Genomic DNA, 22425 nt, shown 5'->3' with positions numbered 1-22425 from the left:
TGCATGGAGTGGACTGGAAATCTTCAGATGTGATTTTAACTTTAGTTAACTTTAAATTCAAGGACCTTTCAAAGACTTTCCAGGTCCAAAACCCTAAAATTCAAGGACTAAATGTGGGGACATATTTCAAGTGAGAGCAAGGTTACATTGTGTTACCCTTTAAGATACATTGTTACAGCTTCCTTTTCGAGGGAACTCGCACTGCGTCACTGCGATGACACTTTGGGGACGCCTCCAGGGGTAAGTGCATCTGAATGAGTATATCAAATTCAACCAATGGTGAGGCTTAACCACAAAGACAGGGTGACGCAGGAGCCAGGAAGTATATCGCTATCTGAATTCTTGCCAAAACATATATTTCTACAACTGTAAATCTGTCAATGTGTGAATATATCGGGGTTGTGTGCCTGTGTGCATGCATCAGATCTTTCAATCAGTGTGAGGAAGATCATTTTTGAGTATTGTCGCTCTAAATAACTCTTAACATCAATAAGATCCCGAACTTTATCTCTTTTGATAACTATTTTAACACCACACAAGTCCAGCACTTTATTTTCCAATTCCTCCAACCCATGTTTTAAAACCGAAACCAAAATCTCAGATGTGCAAGTGGATGGACATGCTTTATTTGTATTAGTTTGTATTTAGGACGATACATCTCTCAAAAAAAAAACGTACATATAAAGATTACTTTAGACATTTAATTACTATTTACTGTAGGCTGCGTCTCAATTTATCCAACAATGGGCCAGGCCCAAGGTCAAACAGAAATTGTGTGTAGCGTTAATCGCACGTTAATAAAATTAATGTTGTTAAAATGAATTTACGTTAATGCTTATTAACGAGTTAATTTTGACAGCACTAGTTATTATACTTGTTGATTGACTGCTAAGCGTTAGCGTTTGCTCCTGTACCAAAGAGAGTACCCTAGCAACCATGTAACAAGACCTATATCTCTAGATCAGAACATTGTAGAGACATGAGGGTGGCCTTGTTTTACTTGAGGCTTGATGTATAATCATTGGTGTATGCAAATTCTCTACCTAGCAACCAGTGTACCCTAACAACCATTAAGCGAGACATATATTGCTGCATCAGAACAACGTAGAAAATTGTTCTTTTTGAGAAAAAGACATCGCACGGTGACAAGAGCGCAGGGATTGAGAGTGTACGTAAGTCTGTATAAGTGAGGGAATGTAAGGGGGAGCTAACCCAGTGGTGGTTTAAAAGCCCAGGAGCAAATATACCCATCTGTTTTTTTGTACTATCCAGACTAAATGAACCTGCATGCTGTAAAAGCTGAATGAAATTTGACCATTTTATAAGCAATTGTGTGTAACTCAATGTCATGTAAGGTAAAAGAGGAAACACACCTGAAGGAATAAAATCATCATGATTGTCATCATCTTCCTCAGTGTGATCTTCCTCTGCTGTAGTTTCTCTTCTCATCAGGTTCCCACTGTCCATCGGATTAACTGAACACATCTTGAGTTTGGTCTGCAGGATCTGCTGCTGTTCTCCAGCGTTACAGACAGAATCCAGAGACTCTGTGGAGGTTTGATCCTCCTGTAAGCTCTGTTTACTGTCACACACTGTAGTGTCCTGAGCGTCTGTGGGCTTTGACTCAGTATAAGAGAGTAAAGACAGACTGAGATCTGAGTCCTGTGTGTGTCTAGATGTCTCTTCAGAGAGTTTATCCAGCAGTGACTGTGGTGTGCGGCTCTGATCTCTGCTCATCCACACTGAATCCAGAAATTCACTGAAGCTCCAAACAGTCACATACCCTGAAGATTCACAACAAACCCCATCCTTACAACACAACACACACACACACACACACACACACACACACGTTTAGTTTGGTTATACACGTTACACATATATACACGTTAGACAAAACACGTTTATTTTTAGCGACGATCCAAAAGTCTATGGAAAAAAATGAATGGGCTTTTAGTGAGGGAACAAGTGTCCCGCTAACTTCCAGAATTTAGTGGACTAGAGATTGTTTTACCCGAATGAAACGGTCTTCAGTCTTAGGTTTTGATTTCAAGAGATAGACTTTTATTATCCGGACAAATAGAAAGCCGAGGCCGTCCTGTTGAATCCTCTCAGAACCAAAATGTGGTCCTGGGAAGATCCTGCAAGATCACTCTGACTCTCTCTCAGCCATCACTGCATTATATGGGTTTGTAACACAATAGTTTTGTGTTCAGGCAAAAACACACATTACATCACTTTTGTAAGCGTCACCACCATATATATATATATATATATATATATATATATATATATATATATATATATATATATATATATATATATATATATATAAATGGTAAATTATTTGATACACATAACTGGTTAATTATATTCATATAGATAATACGTAATGGTAAACTGATTGACATATTCATGTAGATTATCCTTAATTACTTTATATTGGGATTAAAACAAACTTCTTCAAGATCGATTTCATTATAATTGCCCATATGGCTGTAACGATAATCCTGCAAGACCGGTTTTCTCAATGAATGAATGTTAATTTATATTTTTCAGATTACAATATTATTTTTTTAAATTAGTGATTATAAACCATTATTCTAAATTTTGCTATTAAAAGTTAAGCAATACCTAAAACCAATGTATAATCTGATAAATATGAAAGCCGTTAAATATATTTATGTATGACAGCATTTCCATGTTTTTATTTAAATTATATTTTTTCTTCATCCCGTGGCTAATGTTAAAAAAACTGTTGAATATGACTGATTCAATAAAAAATTTACGCAAAAAAACTTGGGAGCCCTAACGTTATGTCTTTACATAAACTGCACAATGATTTATTTAAGAGACAGCTAATGCTGGCGACCGGTCCAGATATTTAGCATGCCAAATATCTCACGGGTGTCCGCGACTCGTCGGCGATCCTCTCAGAATGCTTCTTTTATAATTCACACTGTGTGATTGTCACTCGCGTGCACGAGCATCGATTTGCCTGTGATTTCGGCCATTTGTCGGCGATTTCGCAAAACCTGTCGGCGAGTCAAAATCAGGGCTAAAATCGTGCAGTCTGAACTCGGCATTAGCTGTCTCTTAAATAAATCATTGTGCAGTTTATGTAAAGACATAACGTTAGGGCTCCCAAGTTTTTTTGCGTAAATTTTTTATTGAATCAGTCATATTCAACAGTTTTTTTTAACATTAGCCACGCGATGAAGAAAAAATATAATTTAAATAAAAACATGGAAATGCTGTCATACATAAATATATTTAACGGCTTTCATATTTATCAGATTATACATTGGTTTTAGGTATTGCTTAACTTTTAATAGCAAAATTTAGAATAATGGTTTATAATCACTAATTTAAAAAAGTAATATTGTAATCTGAAAAATATAAGTTAACATTCAAAATCATTCCGTGTGAAATGTGTTTTGACTGACAATAACATCGGCGATGACCTACATCCAATGAGAGAGCAACATAGGACAGCTGGAAGTTCGGGGAGGAGCCTCTCCAAACATTTCCTCATTCATCATTTTTATTTCTTCTTCTTTCTGCTGCAAATGAGCGCACATGCAATTTGTATGGTAAACTTCTTGCGGGTGACTATTTTTAAAGGGACACAAGCAGCATTTTTATGTTAATAAATCATCTTCGCAAGTCGGTATATGGTTAAATGACTCATTACATGACGAATGAAGACTCTCTCGCCCGCCCCTACCGTCTGTAGGAAGAACACCCCACTTGCAAGTTCGCTGTATCCGACCCGGTGTCCTTCAGTCTCGTAAAGTCTCAGATATAGAAAGCATTTACTCCCAGACACTAGGGGGAGCTAGTAGAGAAATAATACTCAGACTTGCCTTGTGTGCCTTTAATAGGTGTGTTTGACATCGGCTGCGGCTGGATATAACCGATCAGCGAGATTAGCCGCGTGCAAGCGGGGAGGAGCTGAAAACGGAGACGTGAAGTCGGACGCGCCGTGCTTCCCGTAGTTTGCGGCATTTACGTCAAGCATGGCTGATCACGTGTCGTTTGCTTGCTTAATTGCATTAAACATGATTTGTAAGATGTAAACTTCATAAAAAGTGAATTATACTGTTTTGAATGTCCGTGTATGAGCATGAGTGGAACTGTAGAGGCTTACAGCATCTGTTTTTACAAGCATAAAGTTCAAGATAAGCAGATATGATTTAAATACCAATGTTGTGGGGTCTACGTTTTTTATCCATTTTATTTTGATGAACATGACACAATATAACATCGCGACTACATGAAAAAAGCTTTAACTGTTATAAAAATACAGATTTGTGAGCATTTGAGGAACTGAGGGCATGAAAATAAGCACGAAACACACGTGATTGTTGTCATGTGGTGAATCCGACCAATGGTGAAACAGCTGTGTCGTCATTACAGCCCGTGCAGCTCCTCTTCGCGAACTGCGCTGGCTAACCCTACAGTCACATTAGCTACAAAAGTGAACGACACCTAGCGACACGCACTCGCTTGATGGGCGTTCCTTGGGTAGTTTCTCAAAGCGGTATCAAAAGTCACTTTAGAGGTATTGTTAAGTTGCAAGAACGGTGTTTTTGGATTTAAAAGTATTTATTTCTCGATAAAAGTAACAAAATATATGAGATAAAATGCCAAACTTATCAGATATATACATAAATGTGCATTTTCCGCCATCTTGAATTATTTTCTCAGACTCGACCACAGACCTACATCACGCTGCTCCTTCACTCTGATTGGCAGTCGCTTTGTCGCATCGCTCAGCATTTGCATAAAATAGCCTGCTTGTCTATTTTGGCCCCGCCTTGCTCGCGCAGCGGCGAGCTCGTCGCTTGTCGCTGGCAAACGGCCACTTCCATTAAAAATGAATGGTAGCCTGTCGCGCTCTGTCTCTGTCGCTTGTAGCTAATGTGACTGGGGGGTAACTCTGGCGGCTGATCTCGAATCGCTCTCGCGGTACATAAAAACCACATGACACAGTCACGTGCCTGCAGCGCCAGCTGAAGTCGGACAAAAATACTAACCGGAATGCACTGCTTCAAGTCAGCCGCCGATCGGTCTGCGCAGCGCCGCATGAAGTCGAACACACCTAGCAATAATCCCAGTCTCACGTGAGAACTCCGGTCTTGCACGCGTGACCTCGCGCTGTTTCCTTCGCGTCACTTCTCGCGTGCGTTTGGTTGTGAGACATAGTTTGCAGACCGGGAAAAGTTATCGGCGATTCTTCTTACGGTAAAGTCATGCATGAAGACCCCTGTCGCCAATCCATCATGCAGTGTGAAACAGCAGCGACTGAACGCTTCCCCTGATAATCACATAGTGTGAAACCACAGGTGACCTGACTAATTTGAAAATCATACAGTCTGAACTCGGCATAAGGGTCCAACCGAGGGGCAACCTTCCGATCTCTTTAATGAAGCCAACACGGAAGTGACTTAAACTGCAATTCATCGACTGGCCGCTTGAGGCTGGCTTCAAAAGGGAGTCAATTCCCATAGACTCCCATGTTAAAAATGGCCAACTTTACAATAGAAAATAATATGTTTACAGCCTGGTACAAAAAGTGTTTTGGCCTATATAGCTAATTTTGCCCTTCATGACAACTGTGAGGGGGGTGAATTTTTTTGTAACTCACCCGTTTAGATTATATTAAGCCTTAAACTTCTGCATAATTAAGGGCGTGGTCGCTTGAGTGTCGGTTGAACAGCCACTGCTGTCACTAGACTCGCGCTAGGCGGGCGTTAGTCTCAGCCTCAGACGTCACGCCCACAAACTGTTGGCTGAACGTCTGATGTTTTTCGTACACTTTTCTGGAAACCCTGTGAGAATGTTAAAGTCGTCTTTGATTGGTTGAAATAAACCGGATTTCCACGAGACGCGAGTGTCGCGATTAGTTTCGGTCCCTGGAAAACAAAGCTGTGACGTTCCATTGAGGAAGAGAATCAGTCGTGTTCACGTGGATAATAATGAGCAGTTATCATGATCAGCTAAACATTGGATTCTCAAAAAAAAGGAAAGTTTGCGGCATCGACTCTCTAAAAGACGTCCAAGAGTTTTGCTTGAGGCAGTTAGTGGAGTCAAAAAGTTAGGTTCTCCTGAATTGCTTGTATGTGTTAAAAAGTGGAGATATGCTTCAAACAGACGTTTAACGGGATCGTCTCATTGGTGTGGCTGTTGATGAAGTGCACAACGTTGTCCTATGGTGAGTAATGTTGTTTATTTAGATGCTATTCGGTTGCGGCTGGTTATTTCAATAACTGACTTGTTGCCAGCCGGCTCGTTATTGTGGGGAGTCCGAAACGTGACGCTAGACGAAATAAACTGTGATTGGTTGTTTGACATGTCGGTCAAACAGCTCGTGGGCGGGCTTTGTCCAGAAAAAGCAGTGAAAAACACCAGACCTTCAGTATTGAAGGTCTGGCTACGCGAGACTAGGCGGGCGTGGTTTCACCTCAGCTTCACCCATGTCCCGCCTCTTTACCCATTTTCGGTTTTCCGCAAGTAATTCGCGGGGACGCGCCAATAGCATCCAGCTGCAGACCCGCAGACTCACCTCCGACTAGACACCACCAGCAAAGAGTATAGAAGCACTATACTCTTTGCCACCAGTGGCTGGACACCAGTGGATAGACAGCCTACGGCATTTCCGTTTCGCCGCTAATTTCCGTTTTCACCGCTGGATGAACAGCAATTTTATTTCATATTTTCACCTCTGGATACACAGCATATTTATTTTATATTTTCACCTCTGGATAGACAGCATATTTATTTTCGATTTTCACCAGTGGATAGACATTCTTTGCAGGCTTAATTGCACACGTCTTTTCCGTATTGTCATTTTACTTTAATGACTTAAAATATATAATATAAAATCGGTGTGCAAATTGAAATATGATCTTTATCATATCTCTTTACATAAAACAATTCTCAATAATATGCTTAATATTATAACATCAATAATTCATGAAAACTGCATTCACACCTTGAAAATATATATATTTTCAGATAATTTCACTATTTTTTTGTGACTTAAATTCAGTCTAGATCAATGGACTATAACGTTTTGTCATTAAAACAGACTTGTAAATGTTAATTGACCACAGGTTTTTTTTTGTAAATGTAACCACTTCTGTTTTTAAAAATACGTAGATTCACATGATCAGACAATTTACCAAACAATCCAGATCAAATTCAATTCGTGGTTTTGCAATATTTATTGGAAATTACCAGAGGTGTAAAGTACTCGAGTAAATGTACTTCGTTACTGTACTTAAGTATTTTTTGGGCTACTTTGTACTTGTACTGAGTATCAAAAATATAAGCAACTTTTACTCTCTACTCAATTACATTTTTGATTGGGTATTTGTACTCTTTACTCCACTACATTTGAAATGACACTTAACGTTACTCGCTACATTGTTTATTCGTCAAATAAAAACGAAACGAAAGTGTCAGAGAGTGATGATGGATAGAATCTGTGGTCGCGAGGTTAGACGGACACACACAACTGAGGGACTTCATTGGCGCTACGCAGGGCAATCGTATGAAATCAAAGTACTGCGAGAGCGAATCAAATGCATATGGAGAAGTCTGGTCTCGCGGTATTTTGATGTCAAACACTGAATGGCTTGCGTTGAGCCACCGTAGCGGGACATCTGCGTGCTGCGTATGTCATAAACTGTAGAGAAAAGTTAGCGTCTTATCTGAGAGACGAGATAAAGAGCAAACATATGGATGCATATCAAATTTGCTTCTGTCAAGGGACCCTTTGTTAAACTTGTGATGCTACAATCAAAACAAAAGTGAAGCGCGATTGGGTCATCCCGCAACTCAAAGGCAAGCACAAATGTTTTATATACTCTGATGCTACTTTATCAGCTAACCTAAGCTGGTAAGTTACATAACTTGATATAACTTACTATATAAGCCAAAATAAACCAGCGATGTCCTGTCCTTATTGCTCAAGTAACTTAAGTACATTATAAGATTGATAACAAGTGTACAATTTCACTGTCCTCAAATTTAACCAAGTATGCTGTAATGTATTTACTGTAAAGAGGGATGCATGACTAAATGTGCACTTAATGTGAGATTGTGGTGTTACGCACTACATGTGTTTTCAATTAATCTTTCGAATGAACAACTTCCTGTTTTTAATATGCATGATCATATTTCTGTTAGTGTAATTTTAGTTTACTGGAATTTTTTAAATATTAAAATTATATCTTTTTATATCTTTAGGCCTATAAGAATATTTGGTAACACTTTACAATAAGGTTCATTAGTTAACAGTAGTTAATGTATTCACTAACTTGAACAAACCATGAGCAATACATTTGTTACATTATTTATTTATCTCTGTTAATGTTAGTTAATAAAAATGTAAGCTTTAATTGTTTGTTCATGTTAGATCAGAGTGCATTAACTAATGTTAACAAGATTTTAATGAAGTATAAGTAATTGTAGAAATTAAAATTAACAAAGATTAATAAATGCTAAGTGCAGTTCATTTTTAGTTAATGTTAACTAATGTAGCTAACTAATGTTAACTAATGAACCTTATTGTAAAGTGTTACCATATATTTATATCACAAAGTTAGGCTATATATTTTTCAGCATGGCACATTCAAATACACAATGACACTAGACTAAAATTAAATGGGTTTAAATAAAATGTAATGTTGAATAAAATTAGACTAAAACTAAATCAATTCAGATGACAAAAATATGACTAAAACTAAAGTAAATTTTAATCAAAAGACTATGACTATGTTTAATCTGTGTTTGTTCTGCCAGGTCAAACTTTTGAGGTGTTTCATTTCTTTTCTATATTAGGAAATAAAACCTCATAAATAAACTTTCTTAGTTTTCACTGACCTACAATGTCTCTTTGTGTTGAGGACTAGTGCATATTTGAGCCAACATTCAGTACGAGTAAAAATACTTAAGTACTTTTAAATTGGGTTACTTTAATACTTTTACTCAAGTCGTATTTAAATTGGTGACTTGTAACTTGTAGTGGAGTAATTTTTACAGTAAGGAATTTGTACGTTTACTCAAGTATGGCTTTCAGCTACTCTTTACACCTCTGGAAATTACACACATCTTAGTAAAATTAGACAAATCTGACCATCAGAATGAAGATGCAACAGTCAGGCCCGTAAGGTTGTGGGGGAAGTCCCGATTTCAAGAGAAAATAAAACATGAAAAGTTCCAAATAAACTATTGCACACTGTGCACACCACACCTCATTCCTGCCCCCTTAAACTGTCTAGCTAGATTGTGCATTTGAATTTTGACATGACCGATAAATCATCGACAGTTTATTATTTTTTCTTACCGCTGACATGTGCATGGCGCGTCAGATTTGAAAAGTGAATGACGATACGGAAATGACGTCAGCTGTCCATCCACTGGTGTCTAGCAAGAAGTGAGTCTGCGGGCCTGTAGCTGGATGCATAGATATGTATATAAAGGCTAGATGGCTCAAGGCGGAGTCAGCTGTGTCGTCACTTGGCGGCCATCTTAGGTCAGTGCTGCCATAGTGCTGCTCCCTGCTGCTGTGGACGGAAGGTGAGTGACATACGCCAACTAAAATGCTCGTAACTTGTTGAATTCTTGACGGATTTACAAACGGTTTGGTTTTTTACAAACGTTATTAACGTGGCTATAATTCTGGATGCTTTAACATGTTTCATGATTTTTTTATTTATTTTTAGTATACGTATTCAGTGTCATAGGTACATATTTGACGTTTATAACAAACCAATCCGTTTGAAAATTGGTAAAAAATTAAGCAAGTTATGGTCATTTAAAAGTACCTGCATCATTAAAACTCAATGCTACGAGTGAGCGAGCGCCCTGTCCTAAGATGGCCGCCAAAATGCGGACGTTCAACTCAATTAGCCATCAGCGCGGACGAGCCATCTAGCCTTTATATACATATCTATGGCTGGATGCCTCTCGGACGCGCGGCCAAGATGGCGACGGCAGGCAACGCCTACTTTAAGCTTCAAAAGCGATCTTCACAAACCAATGGGTGACGTCACGGACACTACGTCCATTTTTTTTACGGTCTATGGGTCCAACATACATCAGTTTACTCTCATTGTGTATTAAAAGGTTTTTTTTGACATCCAGATCATAATGTCTGAGAAACAGACTGTTAAAGCACAAACACACAGAGTAAGATTATAAATGATTTGATGTTGTCTGATTCAGGTAAAGGATGTTTAAGCTGTACAAACCTCTCTATTCAGTCCTTCATCTCCTCTTAACCTCAGCTTTATCTCCAGTAACGCCACCTCTTTCTTCAGCTGAGAGATTTCTGTGATAAAATCATCAATATCCAGCATGGACAGATCAGTTCCTACTGATTTACAGCACATCACATCCATCTCATCATCAACACTAAAATACACAGATACAAGACTCTGTTTACTCTCAATAAAACACTCAAGAGAGAAAAACAACGAGGATACAAAAAAAAAACAACAGCCCGCTCTCTTTCTTTAGTGAGTTTATTTGTGTACTAAAGAGCTGCAGCGCCTCCTGCTGTACTGGAGAGAGAAGACGCTCAACACTTCATTCATTCATCCTGCTCTTAACAAATCTCATCATTTTCAACAGCCAATAAACTTTTACATTTGCTAATTTTTTTTATTCAACTACAGTTCTGAATGGTTATTTCAAAATACCCGTACGTCACAGGCCCGCATTGAGTCTTGAGATAGCCAAGGCTGTGAAGAAGGAGCCATGGATGGATCCCAATTCAGGGGTTGATGCTCCCACAGCTCGTTCATCCTTTAAAAGTTGCCAAATGAAGGGCACGAAACAGAGCTGCCTTCAAAGCATCCTTCAGATGTATTCACAGTGTGACTCTACTGCTATCTACTGGAGATGTTAAACTAAATATAATTCTTTCTCTTAGCAAGTATTTGATCATTTATTAGAATAAAATCAGATCTTATCCTTTAAGAGACACGTTTTGCTTGTTACATCATTTAATAAATACATAACATAACATTTGTAAATGTAAGTACAGCAGAGTCATTTGTTTTATTTATTAGTTTTACACTTTAAAAATGCTGTGTTATTTTCAACCCAAAGTCTTTTTCACAGATCAGTTTGTTCTTCAGTATGTTTCTTCTGATGAGGTCTTACATTAGTGAATCTCTCTCCACAGATCGAGCAGACGTAGGGCCCTATTTTAACAATCTAAACGCACTGTCTAAAGCGCATGCACGCAGGTCTAAATGGGCGTGTCCGATTCCACTTCTGCTAATTTAAAGACAGGAAAATCATTTATGCGCCAAGCGCACGGTCTAAAAGGGTCGTTCCTATTCTCGTAATGGGTGTGTTTTGGGCATAACGTGCAATTAACCAATGAGAGTCTCAGCTCTCATCCCCTTTAAAAGACAGTTGTGTAGGCATCATGCCTTATCTCGATTTAGAAAGTGGAATTTGTAAACCGAAAAATGAAAGAAGAAGAATTCCACCAGTTTAAGATTGATTTCCTGTGTATCGAAATTGTTTTTTTTTTAGATTTAAACCTTTAAAATCCTTTTTCTTTCAGTCACGGAAGTAAAATAGCAAGCTTTTATTTGCTGTAAATGTATGGATATCCTACAAAATCAGTGTAATAATCTGCAAATATGCAAGAAAAGGTTTGTGCTCTAAAAATACTTTATTTGTAACAAACAAGAGATGAAGAATTTACAAACATGCAGAGAACAGTTTCAGCACTCGGACAGCGCCATGTTTTTCCATCTGAAAGCAGCTGATGGCGATTCACTTTTAATCAAGAAACCGGCTTCACTGACGAGAAGCGCAAGACTATCGCATGCAAATTATTGCGCATCCTTAGCTGTTAGCGTTTAAAAGTTAGCTCTACCCACGGATCCGATCCGGTTTTCACCCGTTATCTACCAAGCTGATGCTTAAATGTAACATTAGCTAAGAAGCTTGAAATGTCTCCGATTATAATGAACACCAAATGGACGCACGAAACGTAGCGGAAAACATTGCAATTTTAATGAGACCGAATGTTTTTTTTTTGTGACTAATGATAACTTAGTTGCTAATGTAAATCAAACTTGATATATGCTGCTAAATTTGCAGCTGCTAAATTAAAATAGACCAACTCACTTTTCTGGAGGTATACTGCCCCCGTCTGTTTGGAGTGTGGAGTATGAATTGATTTTTTTTGGGGCGGACATGTTAAGTGGTCCCTTTAAGTCCAAGAGACTCAATAATAATCTTTTACATTTTAATCCTTTAATTTTTCATATTATAAAAGGGTTGTGTTCTGCTGCGCATCCATGGGTGTGCTAAGCAAACGCGCACTGTCGTCCCGTATTACTAATGCGCTCATTAAATAACAAAAACAATATTGCGTCATTGACTTTAAACCAGGTTTTAGTTGGTTAATGGTGTAGTCTATTTTAGTTGCCTCACAATAGCAACGCACCAAGAATGCACCTGAACACACCTCATTTTCAGACCAGAACGCCCATGGGAGCAAAATTGGGCGCAGATGCATTTGCTATTTAAACAACTTGGTCCAAGCTTAACGTGAAGATGATAATTTCGCCAGGTTGAAACTAGTGAAAGACACTTGTGTCGCTCATTGCGCTGGATGAATAATAGGGCCCGTAAGGTTTCTCTCACGTATGAACTCTCAAATGGGCTTTTAAGGAATCTGGCTTAGTAAACGTCTTCTCACACTGAGAACATTTGTAACGGTTTTTCACCTGTATGAGTTCTATGGTGTCTCACTAAAACCTGATATGGTCTCATTGGTGTGTATATGCACATGTTTCTTTAGATTACATTTTTTGCTGAAACTCTTCCCACAAACAGTACAGTGATGAGGTTTCTCTCCAGTATGAATTCTCTGATGAGCTTTAAAAGTACTTGGAAGAGTGAAGCTCTTTCCACATTGAGAGCAGACGTAAGGTTTTTCTCCTGTATGAATTCTCTGATGAGCTTTAAAAGTACTTGGATGAGAGAAGCTCTTTCCACAGTGAGAGCAGACGTAAGGTTTTTCTCCAGTGTGAATTCTCTCATGGATTATCAGACTAGATTTATGACAGAAACCTTTATCACAGTGTGAACACTGATAGCGTTTCTCCTCAGAGTGAATATTCTGGTGTGATTTTAATGAACGTGAATCCTTAAAGGTTTTGTCACATTGACTGCACTGATACGGTCTTTCATTGGTGTGTTTAAGCATATGTGTCTTTAGATGAGGTTTTTGGCTGAATCTCTTCTCACAGTGAGGACACTCGTATGGTTTCTCTCCAGTGTGAATTCTCTGATGAAAATGAAGACTTTGTTTGGTGCTGAAAAATTTGCCACATTCAGTGCAGTAAAAAGACTTTTCACCACTGTGTGACCTCACGTGAACTTTTAGTTGAGATAAGAAGCCAAAATCCTTCCCACATTGCTGACAGTGAAACTGCTTCTTCTTCTTCTTCTTCTTCTCTCTGTGCACTTTTGAATGATGACGTTTATACTTTTGTAAGGTAGTGAAGCTGATCTCAGATCTGGTGGAGGTCAAGAGTTTTTGTTCTGCATTTTTATCTAAAGGTCTCTGTGAGCTCAATGTCTCTTCATCGGTGATGCAGGAAAGAGTTTGTGCCGTCTGTCGCTCTTTTGACGATAAAGACGTTATTTCTCCATCCAAACACGAATGACTGATCTTATCTGAAAGACAACAACATTAGAAATCTCTTATGATTTACATTTACACCAACTGTAAACACACAAACAATAGGTTCAACTGAGATTCTGTATGTTTTTTTTATATTCAGTTATTGCTGCTAATGGGGTTGAAGTAGTTATTGACTCTAAAGCTGCATCTTTCCATTGCACACAACACCCAATAGATGAGAAGTCATTTATTTCCTAGTGTGGAGAGTTGCACAGCGACTGCATGGAGTGGACTGGAAATCTTCAGATGTGATTTTAACCCACACCTTAGTTAACTTTAAATTCAAGGACTATCCAGGTCCAATACCCTCAAATTCAAGGACTAAATGTGGGGACATCCCAGCTAACAGAAAAAAGTTCTAAGAACGTTCCCTGAAAGTTTTTAACGTTCCCAAAAACGTTTTGCCAACGTTAAAAGTGTCCAGTTTTCTTGATGTTCTAAGAATTTTTTTGTGTTGTCTCATCGTTAGAGGAATGTTACATTTGACCATTTTTAAACGTTATGACAATGTCATGTTTTAATGTTCACAGTCACACAATGTTTAAAACAACAATTGTTTATTATATTGACTTTGATTGTTATGTAAATGATAGAGAAACATTGCATTTTATTATATTTATTTTTTATATTTATATTATTTTATTATATTTATTATATATTATATATTTATTATATATTATATATTTATTATATATTATATATCTATTATATGTAAGTTTAGATGTTGATGTTTTGTGTCATTTTAAGTCACCATTATTGTGATTAGTGTTCGTTTTAGTTGGGCTCTTGAGCCTTGTCTTTTGCTTGCTAGTTTTTCCCCTGGTTGTGTTAACTTTTTGTTAATACACCACATTTGTTATGAACATGTTAAGTTAGTAGTGTAATTCTGTGGTGTGGTGGTTGGTACATAATGGTAAAAAATCATTCCTAATTAATTTACTAATCAAAAGTTTATTTTCTGTCAATAATGTAAATGAGAGCCAGCACTTTTACTGCAGTTTGTCATTAAAGAGTTGTAGAAACTTTGGACAAAAAATATCTGCTATATAATTGGGACGCACAAACATCAAGAATCAGACTATGAATCTCAACCATGGTGACAAAGAAAATTGGAAAAAAATATTTATCCATGCTGCAGTGCATGCTGGGAGTCCTGAATGAGATTTGTAATTTGTTAATACCCAGCATGCATTGCAGCATGACGTTTTTCATTTAATTGTCACCATGGTTGAGATTCATAGTCTGATTCTTGATGTTTGTACGTCCCAATTAAATAGCGGATATTTTTTGTCCAAAGTTTCTAAAACTCCTTAATGACAAACTGCTGTGAAAGTGCTGGATCTCATTTACATTATTGACAGAAAATAAACTTTTGATTACTAAATTAATTAGGAATGATTTTTTACCATTATGTACCAACCACCACACCACAGAATTACACTACTAACTTAACATGTTCATAACAAATGTGGTGTATTAACAAAAAGTTAACACAACCAGGGAAAAAACTAGCAAGCAAAAGACAAGGCTCAAGAGCCCAACTAAAACGAACACTAATCACAATAATGGTGACTTAAAATTAAACAAAACATCAACATCTAAACTTACATATAATAGATATATAATATATAATAAATATATAATATATAATAAATATAATAAAATAATATAAATATAAAAAATAAATATAATAAAATGCAATGTTTCTCTATCATTTACATAATAATCAAAGAAGTCAATATAATAAACAGTTGTTGTTTTAAACATTGTGTGACTGTGAACATTAAAACATGACATTGTCATAACGTTTAAAAATGGTAAAATGTAACATTCCTCTAACGTTGAGACAACACAAAAACGTTTTTAGAACGTCAAGAAAACTGGACACTTTTAACGTTGGCAGAACGTTTTTGGGAACGTTAAAAACTTTCAGGGAACGTTCTTAGAACTTTTTTCTGTTAGCTGGGATATTTCAAGTGAGAGCAAGGTTACATCGTGTTACCTTTTAAGATACATTGTTACTGCTTCCTTTTCGAGGGAACTCGCGCTGCGTCACTGCGGTGAAACTTTGGGGACGTCTCCAATGGTAAGTGTGTCTGAATGTGTATAACAAATTCAACCAATGGTGAGGCTTAACCACAAAGACAGGGTGAAGCCAGGAAGTATATCATTATCTGAAATATTGCCAAAGACGGCGTTACAGGGACGCAGGAAGTATGACAAGGGAGACGCAGCATCTCGTTCCCTTCTTAGGGAACAACAGTTACATACGTTACCAGAGACGTTTTCATTTGTCAAACCCAACTATGCAAAAAGCATGCGCATAGAGAAGATGTAAGCATTTAAACGAACAGCTTAGCATCTGTGCTTAAAGAGTCCAGAAATAAAAAAACAATGTCAACTTTTTTTATTGTTTGTTTGACATCGAGACTGATAGCTTTATGATCTACTGTAATGCAAGGATCTAATATAATCTTATGATATTTTTTCTTTAACAGTTAATCAAACATTCACTTTTTCACTAACAGATTATATCTGACTGAATTCTTGCCAAAAGAAATATTATTAAAAGTGTAAATCTGTCTATGTGTGCATATATCAGGGTTGTGCGTCTGTGTGCATGCATGCATCAGATCTTTCAATCAATGTGAGGAAGATCATTTTTGAGTATTGTCACTCTAAATAACTTTTTTAACATCAATCAGGTCCCGAACTTTATCTCTTTTGATAACTATTTTAACACCACGCAAGTCCAGCACTTTATTTTCCAATTCCTCCAACCCATGTTTTAAAACCGAAAACCAAAATCTCAGACGTGCAAGTGGATGGACACGCATTATTTGTATTAGTTCATAAGTAAGGGATAATGTAGAGGCAGCCGGTAGTTATCGGGAAATAAGCCCCGACAGTGTGATCAGGACCAGACGCGAAGCGGAGGGTCTTGTATCACACTGAAGGGGCTTATTTCCCAATAACTACCGGCTGCCTCTACATTATCCCGCTTATTACACGGCTACTTGCCACATAAGAAAAAAAACTGGACATGAATATGAATTTGAAACATTTTATTGGCATATTTGTTTTAAATTAACATTTTTATCCTTCCGCGAAACTTTGCACAGATGCATAAAATGATCGTAATACCTTATTAAGATCCTCTGCTTCATACTTGTCTGTCTCCATTTTTTTCTCTTTAACCAGTCTTTGAGAAGTTTTAATGCCCATTCTGTATTTTTTTGTGTGTTGGCTTCGTAGCTGACATGCTCTATTTTGTCAAGTTCAGTCTCAGTAAGCTCTCTGTGTCTTGTCGTGGTTGTCCAGTGTTTGTCACAAGATGGCGCCAAACAGTAATCTTTATTGATCTTTATTGGCGCGGAGCGATTTTACTCGTGCAAGTAGTCTGGCTATGCGTTATTACTTTGGAGCGGTTATTATTTGAAAAGAACGGACCTGCAAATGTCTCAACTGACCAATCAGAATCAAGTATTCCAGAGAGCCGTGTAATAAAAATAGTTATAGTACAAATAAAGATTACTTTAGACGTTTAATTACTATTTACTGTAGGCTGCGTCTCAATTTATCCAAAAATGGGCCAAGCCTAGGGTCAAACAGAAATTGCGTGTTGCGTTAATCACACATTAATAAACTTAAAGCTCCACTGTGTAGGATCTACTCCCATCAAGCGGTGAAAGTTTTGCTACAAGCAAAAGCAATGGAAAAAAATGAACAATTTGCAATGTCATTTGCCTGTGATCCATCAAAGCACACAGATTTATGTTTAACATGGAAAAAGTCTGATTGTCATGATATGTCCGCTTAAAATCACATACAAAAAGCAACCATAAACGCAGCTTAGACACTTCTTTTTTCATCGATGCGATGAAAAATATCACAGGGGCTGTTAAACTTGGTATTAAGATGTGTTTTCATCGATCGGATCACAAGTGGACGAGAGAGACGCATCACGTTTACACTTGGTGTTTAAATCTGTCTCTTTTTGTCCATTTTCGAGCGCTTCTCTTCAGATTACTGAGGAGATGGTCTGTGGACGAGTCCCTCTCCTGTCATTTAATCATGAGCGGGAGTAATGACGTGTTTAAATGGACGCGAACTAATATGTCAGAGTCCAATGCACTGTAAAAAAAACTTTGCTGCCTTAAAATTTTTTGTTAAATCAACTCAGATTTACAAGTCATGACAACAGAGATGAGTTGTCACAACTTATAAAATATAGTTGCCAAAAGTCAACTTAATTTTATAAGTTATAACAACTCATCTCTAGTCAAGATAAATAATAGTAAGTTGAAATGACTTGTAAATCCAAGTTGATTCAACAAAAAATTTTAAGGCAGCAAAGTTTTTTTACAGTGTGCTTATGTTTAAGTAAACGTTACATGTCCATGTATATGTAAGAGCTTTCTCTGATATTGGTGAAATAAGATCGCTCAACTTTCACACGCTTGTAAGTTAAAATGAAACGAAAGACGCGCAGATCAGGCGCTTTTATCAATGAAAGGCTAAAAATAGCGCTGTACACCGTGTGTTTGTGTTAGAGGTCAGAAAAGATGAAAAACATTTATCTCAGTACCTCAGATTACATAAATGGGCGGAGAGACGGCGTGTGGCTGTTCGAACACATTAAACCACATGCGTGTTTACACTAACTGCATACCCATGCTATAGTTAGCCAAGGAACTATAAAACTTCAAGTTTACAACATAGACTGTATAGATGTAAACGAATATGCTGAATTACCTGTGGAGAAGATAGAAAGTAACTTAGCAACTTCAGTGTCCATTGAGCCCCATCTTGGAAAACTAACTCCAATATTGACTTTGGTCTTGATGTTTTTCCTGTCGCTCGCGGCCAGCTTGAGTGTACTCTGAAAGCGCGAAAGGCGGAGCTTGAATTTCAGAAATGTCCCTCGTCGGCGAATGTATTTCAAAGATGGAGGCACAACATGGATTCAGCCAGAGAGCAATACGACGGTATGTATTTTAAATAGCAGATTCTACACTTACGAGAATACTTTGATTAGTGGGGTGGAAGTAATTACACATGAATGAGCACATACTTTTGAAAGAAAACATGGGTTTTTGCTAAGAATTAACTAAAAAAAGTACACAGTGGAGCTTTAATGTAGTTAAAATGAATTTACATTAATGCTTATTAACGCGTTAATTTTGACAGCCCTAGTTATTATACTTGTTGATTGACTGCTATGCGTTAGCGTTTGCTCCTGTACCAAAGAGAGTACCCTAGCAACCATGTACCAAGACCTATATCTCTGCATCAGAACATTGTAGAGACATGGGGGTGGCCTTGTTTTACTCGAGGCTTGATGTATAATCATTGGTGTATGCAAATTCTCTCCCTAGCAACCAGTGTACCCTAACAACCGTTAAGCGAGACATATATTGCTGCATCAGAACAATGTAAAAAAAATTATTTTTGAGAAAAAGACATAGCACGGTGACAAGAGCGCAGGGATTGAGAGGGTACGTAAGTCTGTATAAGTGAGTGAATGTAAGGGGGAGCTGACCCAGGAGCAGGAGCAAATATACCCATGTGTTTTTTTGTACTATCCAAGCTAAATGAACCTGCATGCTGTAAAAGCTGAATTAAATGTGACCATTTTATAAGCAATTGTGTGTAATTCAATGTCATGTAAGGTAAAAGAGGAAACACACCTGAAGGAATAAAATCATCATGATTGTCATCATCTTCCTCAGTGTGATCTTCATCTGCTGTAGTTTCTCTTCTCATCTTCATCATTAGGTTCCCACTGTCCATCGGTTTAACTGAAGACATCTTGAGTTTGGTCTGCAGGATCTGCTGCTGTTCTCCAGCGTTACAGACAGAATCCAGAGACTCTGTGGAGGTTTGATCCTCCTGTAAGCTCTGTTTACTGTCACACACTGTAGTGTCCTGAGTGTCTGTGGGCTTTGACTCAGTATAAGAGAGTAAAGTCAGACTGAGATCTGAGTCCTGTGTGTGTCTGGATGTCTCTTCAGAGAGTTTATCCAGCAGTGACTGTGGTGTGCAGCTCTGATCTCTGCTCATCCACACTGAATCCAGAAATTCACTGGAGCTCCAAACAGTCACATACTCTGAAGATTCACAACAAACCCCATCCTTACAACACAACACACACACACGCACGCACGCACGCACACACACAAACACAGAGAGGTTTAGTTTCGTTATACACGTTAGACAAAAGTTTATTTTTAGCGACGATCAAAAAGTCGATGGAAAAAATGAATGGGCTTTTTAGTGAGGGAACAAGTGTCTAACTTCCAGAATTTAGTGGACTAGAGATCGATTTCATTCTAATGTAACGATTAATCAAATATATATAAATTAGTATAAATGTTAATATGGTGATTATAAACCATTATTCCAAATTTTGCTATAGAGAGTATGCATTGACGTCACTTTTCCACATGACCACACCGGAACTCGCGTTGTTGAGTGGCAAATGATTCAACAAAATGTCTGTTTTTCATAGCGACTGCTGCGCACAATGCCAGTAAAACTGACTATTATCAGCTTAAATTGAATTTAGTTGGATTTGATAGCAGAGGTGAACAACACTTCGTTAAATTAGTTACATTTTCCAAGCATCTGTGCTTTATTAGGGTGTTTGTATTGGGAAAAAATTTACTTCACTACATTCTAAAGCATAGAATCATACTGCGTATTCTTTAATATTGCATATTAAAATTTATTTATTACCTAATAACATTAAAATTGTGTACTTTTAAATGTGTTAGTACAGTCTATTGCACAACAGCTTTTACGCGTTTTCCTCGTGCTGTCGCTGATTTCACACTGCACACAAATGCTGACGCTGTCTTTTGCTACTCAGTGGGCGTAACCGCAGTCACTTTTGCCGAAGGTGACGTCACGTGCATACCCTCTATAAGAGTTAAGCAATACCTTAAACAATGTATAATATGATAAATAAGAAAGCCGTTAAATGAATTAATGTATGTAAGCATTTCCATGTTTTTATTTAAATTTTATATTTTTTCCTTCATCCCGTGGCTAATGTTAAAAAAAACTGTTGAATATGACTGATTCAATAAAAAATTAACGCTAAAAAACTTGTGAGCCCTAACGTTATGTCTTTACATAAACTGCACAATGATTTATTTAAGAGACAGCTAAGGGTCCAACATACATCAGTTAACTCTCATTGAGGTTTAAAAGTTGTTTTGACATCCAGACCATAATGTCTGAGAAACAGACTGTTAAAGCACAAACACACAGAGTAAGATTATAAATGATTTGATGTTGTCTGATTCAGGTAAAGGATGTTTAAGCTGTACAAACCTCTCTCTTCAGTCCTTCATCTCCTCTTAACCTCAGCTTTATCTCCAGTAACGCCACCTCTTTCTTCAGCTGAGAGATTTCTGTGATAAAATCATCAATATCCAGCATGGACAGATCAGTTCCTACTGATTTACAGCACATCACATCCATATCATCATCAACACTAAAATACACAGAGACAAGACTCGGTTTACTCTCAATAAAACACTCAAGAGAGAAAAACAACGAGGATACACAAACAAATCAAATCACACGCGCTTTCTTTCTTTTTTTCTTTAGTGAGTTTATTTGTGTACTAAAGAGCTTCAGCGCCTCCTGCTGTACTGGAGAGAGAAGACGCTCAACACTTCATTCATTCATCCTGCTGTTAACAAATCTTATCATTTTCAACAGCCAATAAACTTTTTAAATTTGCAAAAATTGTATTCAAATACAGTTCTGAATGTTTATATAAAAATACCCGGATGTCACAGGCGCGTATTGAATCTTGAGATAGCCAAGGCTGTGAAGAAGGAGCCATCGGATGCCAATTCAGGGGGTTCGGGGTTGATGCTCCCACAGCTCGTTCATCCTTTAGAAGTTGCCAAATGAAGGGCACGAAACAGAGCTGCCTTCAAAGCATCCTTCAGATGTATTCACAGTGTGACTCTACTGCTATCTACTGGAGATGTTAAACTAAATATAATTCTTTCTCTTAGCAAGTATTTGATCATTTATTAGAATAAAATCAGATCTCATCCTTTAAGAGACACGTTTTGCTTGTTACATCATTTAATAAAAACATAACACAAAAATGGCTCTTGATAACATAACATTGGTAAATGTAAGTACAGCAGAGTCATTTGTTTTATTTATTAGTTTTAAACTTTAAAAATGCTGTGTTATTTCCAACCCAAAGTCTTTTTCACAGATCAGTTTGTTCTTCAGTATGTTTCTTCTGATGAGGTCTTACATTAGTGAATCTCTCTCCACAGATCGAGCAGACGTATGGCCCTATTTTAACAATCTAAACGCACTGTCTAAAGCGCACGCACGCAGGTCTAAATGGGCGTGTCCGATTCCACTTTTGTCAATTTAACGACAAAAAAATAGTTTATGCGCTAAGCGCACGGTCTAAAAGGGTCGTTCCTATTCTCGTAATGGGTGTGTTTTGGGCATAACGTGCAGTAAACCAATGAGGGTCTCAGCTCTCATCCCCTTTAAAAGCAAGTTGTGTAGGCATCATGCCTTATCTCGATTTAGAAAGTGGAATTTGTAAACCGAAAAACAAAAGAAGAAGAAGGCCACCAGTTTAAGATTGATTTCATTTGTATCTAAATTGTTTTTTTTTTAGATTTAAACCTTTAAAAGCCTTTTTC

The 22425-nt window shown here is 37.5% G+C and overlaps 1 pseudogene; it reads right to left on the bottom strand.

Annotated features, from left to right (window-relative positions):
* Positions 1–22425, bottom strand: part of LOC135747990 (uncharacterized) — a 26206-nt pseudogene extending 3781 nt beyond the window's left edge.

This window comes from Paramisgurnus dabryanus, chromosome 24 (assembly GCF_030506205.2).
Source record: "Paramisgurnus dabryanus chromosome 24, PD_genome_1.1, whole genome shotgun sequence".
Lineage (NCBI taxonomy): Eukaryota > Metazoa > Chordata > Actinopteri > Cypriniformes > Cobitidae > Paramisgurnus > Paramisgurnus dabryanus.
Note: the sequence above shows the minus strand (reverse complement) of the source record. Positions and strands in the feature narration are given on the sequence as shown.